Genomic DNA, 13,232 nt, shown 5'->3' on the forward strand with positions numbered 1-13,232 from the left:
AGTACTTACCTATGTCCTTTCTAAATCTAAATTTATCCAACTTAAATCCATTATTTCTGGTTCTTACCTGGTTCGACACCCTCAGTACTTTATTAATATCTCCCTTGTTTATGCCCGTCATCCACTTATACACCTCAGTGATATCTCCCCTCATTCTACGCCTCTCCAGAGAGTGGAGATTTAAGGCTTTAAGTCTATCTTCATACGGGAGGTTCCTTACACAGTAAATCATTTTAGTCATTCTTCTCTGTACGTTCTCTAATGAGTCTATGTCCATCCTGTAGTAAGGAGACCCAAAACTGAGCAGCATAATCTAAATGAGGCCTCACTAGTGATGTATAGAGCTGTAAAATAACTTTTGGGCTTCTGTTACTTATACTTCTTGAGATAAATCCAAGTAATCTGTTGGCCTTGTTGCGCACACTAAGGCACAGCTGTTGCTGTCTTGGCTTTAGATTTCTGCTCACCAAGACTCCCAAGTCTTTTTCACATTCTGTATGACCAAGCTCTACTTCACCTAGATTATAGCTTCGAGGGTTATTTTCATTACCAAGGGCAAGTACCTTACACTTATCCACATTGAACTTCATCTGCCACTTTTTAGACCAAGACATTAATTTGTCCAAATCCTCCTGGAGTTCATTGCTATCCTCCTCAGAATGAATTGTACGGCCTATCTTTGTATCATCAGCAAATTTACTCATGTCACTAGTAATCCCTTCATCAAGATCATCAATGTAAATTATGAACAGGAGAGGGCCTAAAACTGATCCTTGTGGAACGCCACTAGTGACTAATCCCCATTCAGATTTCACCCCATTAATGGTAACTCTATGCTTTCTATTTGTAAGCCATGCCTCAATCCATGCTAGAACTTTACCTCCTATACCATGAGCTGCCACCAGTGATACACCAGTGGTACACCAGTGGTGCACCAGTGGTACACCAGTGGTACACCAGTGGTACACCAGTGGTACACCAGTGGTACACCAGTGGTACACCAGTGGTACACCAGTGGTACACCAATGGCACACCAGTGGTACACCAGTAGTACACCAGTGGTACACCAGTAGTACACCAGTGGTGTACCAGTGGTACACCAGTGGTGCACCAGTGGTACACCAGTGGTACACCAGTGGTACACGAGTGGTACACGAGTGGTACACGAGTGGTACACGAGTGGTGCACCAGTGGTACACTAGTGGTACACCAGCGGTACACCAGTGGTACGCCTGTGGTATACCAGAGGTACGCTAGTTGTACACCAGTGGTACATAAGTAGTACACCAGTGGTACACCAGTGGTACACTAGTGGTACACCAGCGGTACACCAGTGGTGCGCCAGTGGTATACAAGTGGTACGCCAATGATATACCAGTGGTACACCAGTGGTACATAAGTAGTACACCAGTGGTACACCAGTGGTACACCAGTGGAACACCAGTGGCACACCAGTGGTACACCAGTGGTACACCAGTAGTACACAAGTGACACACTAGAATCTCCACGACTATGGTGCTGTTCGCACCTACTCCTAGGTTGAGGGACTGATTACCTCATCTTCTGTACATAGTTCTACTGTCTTCAAGTTATGTCCTAGAATTTGTATTGATAAAGCCACTGGATGGCGAAACGTCTACAATAAAGATACCCAGATGTTGCACATGTGTCTTACTCTCACACACTAGTGGTACACCAGTGGTACACCAGTGGTACACCAGTAGTACACAAGTGACACACTAGTGGTACACCAGTGGTACATAAGTAGTACACCAGTGGTACACCAGTGGTACACCAGTGGTACACCAGTGGTACATCAGTAGTACGCCAGTGGTACACCAGTGGTACACCAGTGGTACACCAGTGGCACACCAGTGGTACACCAGTGGTACACCAGTGGTACACCAGTGGCACACCAGTGGTACACCAGTGGTACAGCAGTAGTACACCAGTGGTACACCAGTGGTACACCAGTGGTACACCAGTGGCACACCAGTGGTACACCAGTGGTACACCAGTGGTACACCAGTGGCACACCAGTGGTACACCAGTAGTACACCAGTGGTACACCAGTAGTACACAAGTGACACACTAGTGGTACACCAGTGGTACACCAGTGGTAAATTATTGGTACACCAGTGGTTCACCAGTGTTAGCATGACCTTCAAGACACTACCATCACACCACTATCATCACACCACTACCATCATACCGCTACCATCACACCACTACCATTACACTACCATCACACCACTACCATCACACCACTACCATCACACCACTACCATCACACCACTACCATCACACCACTACCATCACACCACTACCATCACACCGCTACCATCACACCACTACCATCACACCACTACCATCACACCACTACCATCACACCACTACCATCACACTACCATCACACCACTACCATCACACCGCTACCATCACACCGCTACCATCACACTACCATCACACCAGTACCATCACACCACTACCATCACACCACTACCATCACACCACTACCAACACACCACTACCATCACACCACTACCATCACACCACTACCATCACACCACTACCAACACACCACTAGCATCATACCGCTACCATCACACCACTACCATCACACCACTACCATCACACCACTACCAACACACCACTACCATCACACCACTACCATCACACCACTACCAACACACCACTACCATCACACCACTACCATCACACCACTACCATCACACCACTACCATCACACCACTACCATCACACCACTACCAACACACCACTACCATCACACCACTACCATCACACCACTACCATCACACCGCTACCATCACACCACTACCATCACACCACTATCATCACACCACTACCATCACACCACTACCATCACACCGCGACCATCACACTACCATCACACCAGTACCATCACACCACTACCATCACACCACTACCATCACACTACCATCACACCACTACCATCACACCACTACCAACACACCACTACCATCACACCACTACCATCACACCACTACCATCACACCACTACCATCACACCACTACCATCACACCACTACCATCACACCACTACCATCACACCACTACCATCACACCACTACCATCACACCACTACCATCACACCACTACCATCACACCACTACCATCACACCACTACCATCACACCACTACCATCACACCACTACCATCACACTACCATCACACCACTACCATCACACCACTACCATCACACCACTACCATCACACTACCATCACACCACTACCATCACACCACTACCATCACACCACTACCATCACACCACTACCAACACACCACTACCATCACACCACTACCATCACACCACTACCATCACACCACTACCATCACACCACTACCATCACACCACTACCATCACACCACTACCAACACACCACTAGCATCAAACCGCTACCATCACACCACTACCATCACACCACTACCATCACACCACTACCAACACACCACTACCATCACACCACTACCATCACACCACTACCATCACACCACTACCATCACACCGCTACCATCACACCACTACCATCACACCACTATCATCACACCACTACCATCACACCACTACCATCACACTACCATCACACTGCTACCATCACACTACCATCACACCAGTACCATCACACCAGTACCATCACACCACTACCATCACACCACTACCATCACACCACAACCATCACACCACTAGCATCACACCACTACCATCACACCACTACCAACACACCACTACCATCACACCACTACCATCACACCACTACCATCACACCACTACCATCACACCACTACCAACACAACACTACCATCACACCACTACCATCACACCACTACCATCACACCACTACCAACACACCACTACCATCACACCACTACCATCACACCACTACCATCACACTACCATCACACCACTACCATCACACCACTACCAACACACCACTACCAACACACCACTACCATCACACCACTACCATCACACCACTACCATCACACCACTACCATCACACCACTACCATCACACCACTACCATCACACCACTACCATCACACACTACCATCACACCGCTACCATCACACCACTACCATCACACCACTACCATCACACCACTACCATCACACCACTACCATCACACTACCATCACAGCACTACCATCACACCACTACCATCACACCACTACCATCACACCACTACCATCACACCACTACCATCACACCACTACCAACACACCACTACCATCACTCCACTAAAATCACACCACTACCAACACACCACTACCATCACACCACTACCATCACACCACTACCATCACACCACTACCATCACACCACTACCATCACACTACTACCATCACACCGCTACCATCACACTACCATCACACCACTACCGTCACACCACCACCATCACACCACTACCGTCACACTACCATCACACCACTACCATCACACCACCACCATCACACCACTACCATCACACCACTACCATCACACCACTACCATCAAACCACTACCATCACTCCACTAAAATCACACCACTACCATCACACCACTACCATCACACCACTACCATCACACCACTACCATCACACCACTACCATCACACCGCTACCATCACACTACCATCACACCACTACCATCACACCACTACCATCACACCACTACCATCACACTACCATCACACCACTACCATCACACCACTACCAACACACCACTACCATCACACCACTACCAACACACCACTACCATCACACCACTACCATCACACCACTACCATCACACCACTACCATCACACCACTACCAACACACCACTACCAACACACCACTACCATCACACCACTACCATCACACCACTACCAACACACCACTACCATCACACCACTACCATCACACCAGTACCATCACACCACTACCATCACACCACTACCAACACACCACTACCATCACACCACTACCAACACACCACTACCATCACACCACTACCATCACACCATTACCATCATACCACTACCATCACACTACTACCATCACACTACTACCGTCAAGTACCCAGGAGCCTCCAGCAACCATCACACTACTACCATCACACTACTACCGTCAAGTACCCAGGAGCCTCCAGCAACCATCACACTACTACCATCACACTACTACCGTCAAGTACCCAGGAGCCTCCAGCAACCATCACACTACTACCGTCAAGTACCCAGGAGCCTCCTGCAACCATCACACTACTGCCGTCAAGTACCCAGGAGCCTCCTGCAACCATCACACTACTACCGTCAAGTACCCAGGAGCCTCCTGCAACCATCACACTACTACCGTCAAGTACCCAGGAGCCTCCTGCAACCATCACACTACTACCGTCAAGTACCCAGGAGCCTCCAGCAACCATCACACTACTACCGTCAAGTACCCAGGAGCCTCCAGCAACCATCACACTACTACCATCACACTACTACCGTCAAGTACCCAGGAGCCTCCAGCGACCATCACACTACTACCTTCAAGTACCCAGGAGCCTCCAGCAACCATCACACTACTACCGTCAACTACCCAGGAGCCTCAAGCAACCATCACACTACTACCGTCAAGTACCCAGGAGCCTCCAGCAACCATCACACTACTACCGTCAAGCACCCAGGAGCCTCCAGCAACCATCACACTACTACCATCACACTACTACCCTCAAGTACCCAGGAGCCTCCAGCGACCATCACACTACTACCTTCAAGTACCCAGGAGCCTCCAGCAACCATCACACTACTACCGTCAACTACCCAGGAGCCTCAAGCAACCATCACACTACTACCGTCAAGTACCCAGGAGCCTCCAGCAACCATCACACTACTACCGTCAAGTACCCAGGAGCCTCCAGCAACCATCACACTGCTACCGTCAAGTACCCAGGAGCCTCCAGCAACCATCACACTACTACCATCACGCTACTACCGTCAAGTACCCAGGAGCCTCCAGCAGCCATCACTCTACTACCATCACACTACTACCGTCAAGTACCCAGGAGCCTCCAGCAACCATCACACTGCTACCGTCAAGTACCCAGGAGCCTCCAGCAACCATCACACTGCTACCGTCAAGTACCCAGGAGCCTCCAGCAACCATCACACTGCTACCGTCAAGTACCCAGGAGCCTCCAGCAACCATCACTCTACTACCATCACACTACTACCGTCAAGTACCCAGGAGCCTCCAGCAACCATCACACTGCTACCGTCAAGTACCCAGGAGCCTCCAGCAACCATCACACTACTACCATCACACTGCTACCGTCAAGTACCCAGGAGCCTCCAGCAACCATCACACTGCTACCGTCAAGTACCCAGGAGCCTCCAGCAACCACAGGAATGTGGAAGTGAGTTCCGGAAGCAAGGAAGTTTACCAGAGAGGGCATTACCACACTCACACCATGATGAACTCTGGCCACAAAAGCCAACCCCATCGATTATTGAAATCCATCGCAAAGAAAGGCACATGAGATATTGCATTTCGGCTCTTCCTTGAAGCTCCGGTTGCAATATGAGAGGTGATGAGATGCACTCTTTGCAGCTAAGGAGAGACGGAAATGATTGAATTTCTAGCGTAAAACTCGCAATTTACTTGCTTCATTTTATAATAAAATAAATGCCTTAGGTACTTGTTTACGTGTGAGATGCCATCATTTCACATCTTGTTTTTTTACTTTCACGTCAATTGTGGCAGGCAAAGAGTACGCAACCTTTATTCGGCGCATGTACACACCCTCATTGAAAGGCTATCTCCCCCAACCAGAGAACTAGGTGCTAAGGGTTGATGATGGGGCCCCGTCGTTCAATCAGTACCCAGGTCCCAGCCAATGAAAAGATGGCTTTGGCAATCGCAGAGGTGTTGTGTGTACCACTCACCTGTCTGCCCTTGTCATTCCCATTCTAGAGCTGGTTGAAGCACGGTCTGCTCTCTGGTGGCTTCTATTCTGCCTTGCTTACCGTGGAGTGCACTAATACCTATTGTTGTACATAGTGTATATAGTGTACATGCTTCTGTTCTAAATTGGTGAAGGATAATACAAGTCAAAAGTTTTTCTGCTGTGTTTATTTTGCTCCCTTTACACCCAGGATAACAGGCCTTTGGGACTCCTGGGTTGTAATATCAATAAATCAGTTTATATTATTCCTATTATATCTCGGCTTACTGTAAAAACTTTTCACACAGAGTTACTTACCTGTTTTAACTTTCAAGGTTTAAATAATAAGATATTACAAGGTCCCCCACTGGAAATAAGTCACTTATTTTAGGGATTATCCTGGATAATTTACACTATGTGCAAGAAAGGTATAAAATACCGACAATATGAAAGTTAAGACACATGTGCAACATCTGGATATCTTTACTGTAGACGTTTCGCCATCCAGTGGCTTTATCAATACAGATTCTAGGACATAATAGGAAGACAGTAGAACTATATACAAAAGATGAGGTAATCAGTCCCTCGGCCTTGGAGTTAGTGTTCACAGCATCGTGGTGGAGGAGAATCTGGAGCAAAGGCAAGAAGACTGGCGGTTCTATAGGCGTCAGTGGATAGGGACGGGCAGCAGACGAGGGCATAGTCACTGGTAGGCGGGATTCCCCAGTGGAAGTAGGTCCTTCCCAAAGAGATGGGTTAGTTGCAGCAGCCGTGAAGAAGGTCTTGTAGATGTCCTCTGAACCAAGATTCCATGATGTTGCAGTGTCTGACAAGTTGTGCAAGAAAGGTATAAAATACCGACAATAACTCCAAGGCCGAGGGACTGATTACCTCATCTTTTGTATATAGTTCTACTGTCTTCCTATTATGTCCTAGAATCTGTATTGATAAAGCCACTGGATGGCGAAACGTGTACAATAAAGATATCCAGATGTTGCACATGTGTCTTAATTTACACTATGTACGATAATCGTATTTATGTGTCCCAGAGTTTAAATAAATTTACCGTTGAAAATACACGTTAAAGCAAGCGTGAAGTGAATTTTCTGTGAGTCTAAGAAGGGTAACATTGGCGAAGCTTGAGAGAACTTAGATCTAAAATCTGATTAGTAGAATCGTTAATTAAAGATATAATTCTATAGATCTAAATTTGGAAAAAAAAGTATAGAATTTGATATCAAAACGATACTGAAGAAGAGTGGAGAACACAAAATAAAGAGTCAGAGAGAGCGAAGAGGGAAGAAAAAAAGAAATGAGAGAGAGAGAGAAAAAAAGGGAAGAAAAAAGGGAAATCAAGTGAAAAACCGCGAGTCCACACCTGAGGCACTGAGAGGCACTGCTAGGCACTGCTGGACGCTGTTAGGCACTGCCAAGCACTGAAAGTGCTGGACACTGCTAGGCATTGTCAGACACTACCAGGCAGTGTTGGGCACTGCTAAGCGGTGCTAGAAACTGCTGGGCACTACTAGGCACTGCTAGGCACTTTTAATCACTGCTAAACGCTGCTGGGGACTACTAGACACTGCTGGGCACTACTAGGCATTGCTGGGCATAATTGAAAATCTCCGACAGTACTAAAAGTCTGTGTAAGTCAATAGCCCTGTTTTGTTCAAAGAATTTATAATTATTATTATTATTATTATTATTATTATTATTATTTTTATTATTATTATTATTGTTGTTATTATCATTATTCTTATTATTACTATTACTGCTATTATTACTTTCATTACCAATTATCACTGTTTACTCTAATTACATTCAGGAGGAAGCGCTAAACTCGTAGGGACCACACAGCTCCCTGGAGAACGGGAGGTACCCGGGGTTAACCCCATGAACTTTGAAGGGTAGTTCCAGTTCCGCGAATCAAGAGCCCCTCCACCAGCCTCAGTGTGCTAAATAAACTCAAATTCCTCGAAGTTCACTTGACAAAGAAAATTGCCGCCACTTCGCAAAGCGGACAAAGTGGACTCAGCAGTGGAAACTTGAGTAGGTCGCTTTAGATTCCACTTTTAGCCGTTGTCTTCACTCTTTCTCACAGTATTACATATATATATATAATTTCACTCACCTCACATGAAGGAAAATGTAAAGTGAGTTAAATCCTTGGCGTGTGTTTAGTGTTAAATCAGCTGAGCACTGAGAGAGATGTAGTCAGCACAAACTTGCAGAACTGTCGTCTGGCTCCTGCGTCAGTGGTCTGGTTCCTGCGTCAGTGGTCTGGTTCCTGCGTCAGTGGTCTGGTTCCTGCTTCAGTGGTCTGGCTCCTGCATCAGTGGTCTGGTTCCTGCGTCAGTGGTCTGGTTCCTGCGTCAGTGGTCTGGTTCCTGCGTCAGTGATCTGGTTCCTGCGTCAGTGGTCTGGTTCCTGCTTCAGTGGTCTGGTTCCTGCTTCAGTGGTCTGGTTTCTGCGTCAGTTGTCTGGTTCCTACGTCAGTGGTCTGGTTCCTGCGTCAGTGGTCTGGTTCCTGCGTCAGTGGTCTGTCTCCTGCGTCAGTGATCTGGTTCCTGCATCAGTGGTCTGGTTCCTGCATCAGTGGTCTGGTTCCTGCGTCAGTGGTCTGGCTCCTGCGTCAGTTGTCTGGTTCCTACGTCAGTGGTCTGGTTCCTGCGTCTGTGGTCTGGTTCCTGCGTCAGTGGTCTGGCTCCTGCGTCATTGGTCTGGACTTGCTAAATGCGCCTCGCTTTTGTTCAGTGGGGTTCTGTGTGCTAATTAAAACTGTTTCCGTGCATCTTCTGGCGTCTTTTCGGGTCACAAGACACAGAAACAGGCAGAACACCGGGGCAGCATGACTGCTTTAGAGTGCACCATTCCCCGCGGTGGTTCTGCAGATACTATAGTGTCAAGCCCTGACGTGACCTGAAAACCCGGAATTCAATAACACTAATGTGACAAACAAGTCACTAGAGAGACTTTATGTGATGTAAAAACCACATTAGAAAAAGCCTGAATGCTCTTGCAAGAATCCATCTACTCCAAAAACGCATGCATAAGTTAACTGGAAAAACATTCGCACTTTATGGCATGGTAAAACGTCATACCTGTTGTTAAACGATGTATGCATGCAATCACAGAGTCACACCAGGTGTGTATCTGGGCATACATAATAATATAAGGAAGGAGAGCCGCACCAGGCCTACTGACTCATGTAGGATGAGACACTTGTGCAACAGCATTTCTCCAGGGAGGATCTTCCTCAGTCCAATACACAGAAGAATGGTGGGAGATCAGTGGGATTTTGAGGTAATCAGTCCCTTAGCTCAGCCTCATTCATCAACTTGTTGGTTTTCTGAACCACTTATCTACAACTACTGGCCCATGCTTGCAGGTCCAACTCACACCCACCCACACCCACTCATGTACTTGTTTAACCTATTTTGAAAGCTACACAAGATTATCGCCTCAATGACGCTACTCGGGAATTTGTTCCACTCATCCACAACTCTGTTACCAAACCAGTGCTTTCCTATATTCTTTCTAAATCTCAAACTTTTCCAACTTGAACCCATTGCTGCGAGTCCTGTCTAAGTTATCTCTCAGTGTATATACACTGAAAGGTACGTATTTCATAGTGTCTATACACCAAATGTATATATACCGAAATTTGCGTATCTCAATTTGCATGTTCACTAAACGTGCATCTCTCAGTGTATGTACACAGAGGCAAGTATCTCTCAGCGTACACACACACACACACACACCTAGCAGTGGCTAGTGAAGAGGCGGGGACAGGAGCTGTGAATCGACCCCTGCAACTACAACTAGGTGAGTACACAGTATCCATGATAGTAAGCGGCTTGCCAAGGCGGTGTTCTTCATAAAGAGGCGGGCGTTATGTCCCCTGTATATGACTCCTTCCTTCTCTTATGAGAAGTAGCATAGCTGCAAGTTAGACACAGGATACTTTTACCCCCAGAAAACCATACCGAGCACTGCCATTGTGTCTCTCCATGGGATATTAAATTAGGCGACCACCATGAGTGGAATTAAAGTCTGTGGACTTTGAATTAAGCAACAGGAAATGTTGGATTGAAATAAGTAGGGGAGTGTGTGGGGGAGTGTGTGGGGGAGTGTGTGGGGGAGTGTGTGGGGGAGTGTGTGGGGGTGGACCATTGCTTTTGTTTATGTGGACGACAGGGAGACCAGAACACGGAACACGGGACATGCCACACACGCTGGTGTTTTATTATTTTCAGCGCCTGTTTCTGGGAGTGGGGGAGAGGGGAGTGAGAGGAAGAGAAGTGGTTGGGGAGAGAGGGGGAGAAGGAAGAGGAAGGGGAGAGGAAGAGGGGAAGAGGAGTTAAGGCTCATATTTTTTTTTTTGCATCCATCCTTCCATTCTCTCTCTCTCTCTCTCTCTCTCTCTCTCTCTCTCTCTCTCTCTCTCTCTCTCTCTCTCTCTCTCTCTCTCTCTCTCTCTCTCTCTCTCTCTCTCTCTCTCTCTTTCTCTCTCTCTCTCTCTCCTTACAAAAATTCAACTTCAAGAAATGTTCTGGCTGTCTGTGGGAGAAAGGTTCTAGCTGTCTGTAGGAGAAATGTTCTGGCTGTCTGTAGGAGAAATGTTCTGGCTGTCTGTGGGAGAAATGTTTTAGCTGACTGCAGGAGATATCTGGGCATGAAAGAGGGTGATACCACTAGTACGTAGACTGTCATATATATATATATATATATATATATATATATATATATATATATATATATATATATATATATATATATATATATATATATATATATATATATATATATATATATATTTCGTAATATTTCAGAACGAGAATCGACTAAGGATTTAAGACGAGACGAAATGAAGAAACTAACCAATATCTGTTTTGCTTAATAACTTGGAACTCAGAAAGGTAGAGCAGTAGAGTTAATTTTATAATTATCATTATAGTTATGGTTTTGAGTACTGACACGTGGATGAGTAAGACATATGTGCCTCTGGTTAGGTTAGGTTACGTTAGGTTAGGTTAGGTTAGGTTAGGTTAGGTTGGGTTAGGTTAGGTTAGGTTAGGTTAGGGTGGGTTAGGTTAGGTTACGTTAGGTTAGGTTAGGTTAGGTTAGGTTAGGTTAGGTTAGGTTAGGGTGGGTTAGGTTAGGTTAGGTTAGGTTAGGTTAGGTTAGGTTAGGTTAGGTTAGGTTAGGTTAGGTTAGGTTAGGGTGGGTTAGGTTAGGTTAGGTTAGGTTAGGTTAGGTTATGTTAGGGTGGGTTAGGTTAGGTTAGGTTAGGTTAGGTTAGGTTAGGTTAGGTTAGGTTAGGGTGGGTTAGGTTAGGTTAGGTTAGGTTAGGTTAGGTTAGGTTAGGTTAGGTTAGGTTAGGTTAGGTTAGGTTAAGGTGGGTTAGGTTAGGTTACGTTAGGTTAGGTTAGGTTAGGTTAGGTTAGGTTAGGTTAGGTTAGGTTAGGGTGGGTTAGGTTAGGTTACGTTACGTTAGGTTAGGTTAGGTTAGGTTAGGTTAGGTTAGGTTAGGTTAAGGTGGGTTAGGTTAGGTTACGTTAGGTTAGGTTAGGTTAGGTTAGGTTAGGTTAGGTTAGGTTAGGTTAGGTTAGGTTAGGGTGGGTTAGGTTAGGTTAGGTTAGGTTAGGTTAGGTTAGGTTAGGTTAGGTTAGGTTAGGTTAGGTTAGGTTAGGTTAAGGTGGGTTAGGTTAGGTTACGTTAGGTTAGGTTAGGTTAGGTTAGGTTAGGTTAGGTTAGGTTAGGTTAGGTTAGGTTAGGTTAGGTTAGGTTAGGTTAGGTTAGGTTAGGTTAGGTTAGGTTAGGTTAGGTTAGGTTAGGTTAGGTTAGGTTAGGTTAGGTTAGGTTAGGTTCGGTTAGGTTCGGTTAGGTTCGGTTAGGTTAGGTTAGGTTAGGTTAGGTTAGGTTAGGTTAGGTTAGGTTAGGTTAGGTTAGGTTAGGTTAGGTTAGGTTAGGTTACGTTAGGTTACGTTAGGTTAGGTTAGGTTAGGTTAGGTTAGGGTAGGTTAGGTTAGGTTAGGTTAGGTTAGGTTAGGTTAGGTTAGGTTAGGTTAGGTTAGGTTAGGTTAGGTTAGGTTACGTTAGGTTAGGTTACGTTAGGTTACGTTAGGTTAGGTTAGGTTAGGTTAGGTTAGGGTGGGTTAGGTTAGGTTAGGTTAGGTTAGGTTAGGTTAGGTTAGGTTAGGTTAGGTTAGGTTAGGTTAGGTTAGGTTAGGTTTGTCAAGAAATAGGACAAGTGTTTAGGTGTCTCCATATTTACTCTGTCTCTAAAGAAGGTCTTACTCT

The sequence above is a fragment of the Cherax quadricarinatus genome, chromosome 29 (genome assembly GCF_038502225.1).
Source record: "Cherax quadricarinatus isolate ZL_2023a chromosome 29, ASM3850222v1, whole genome shotgun sequence".
Lineage (NCBI taxonomy): Eukaryota > Metazoa > Arthropoda > Malacostraca > Decapoda > Parastacidae > Cherax > Cherax quadricarinatus.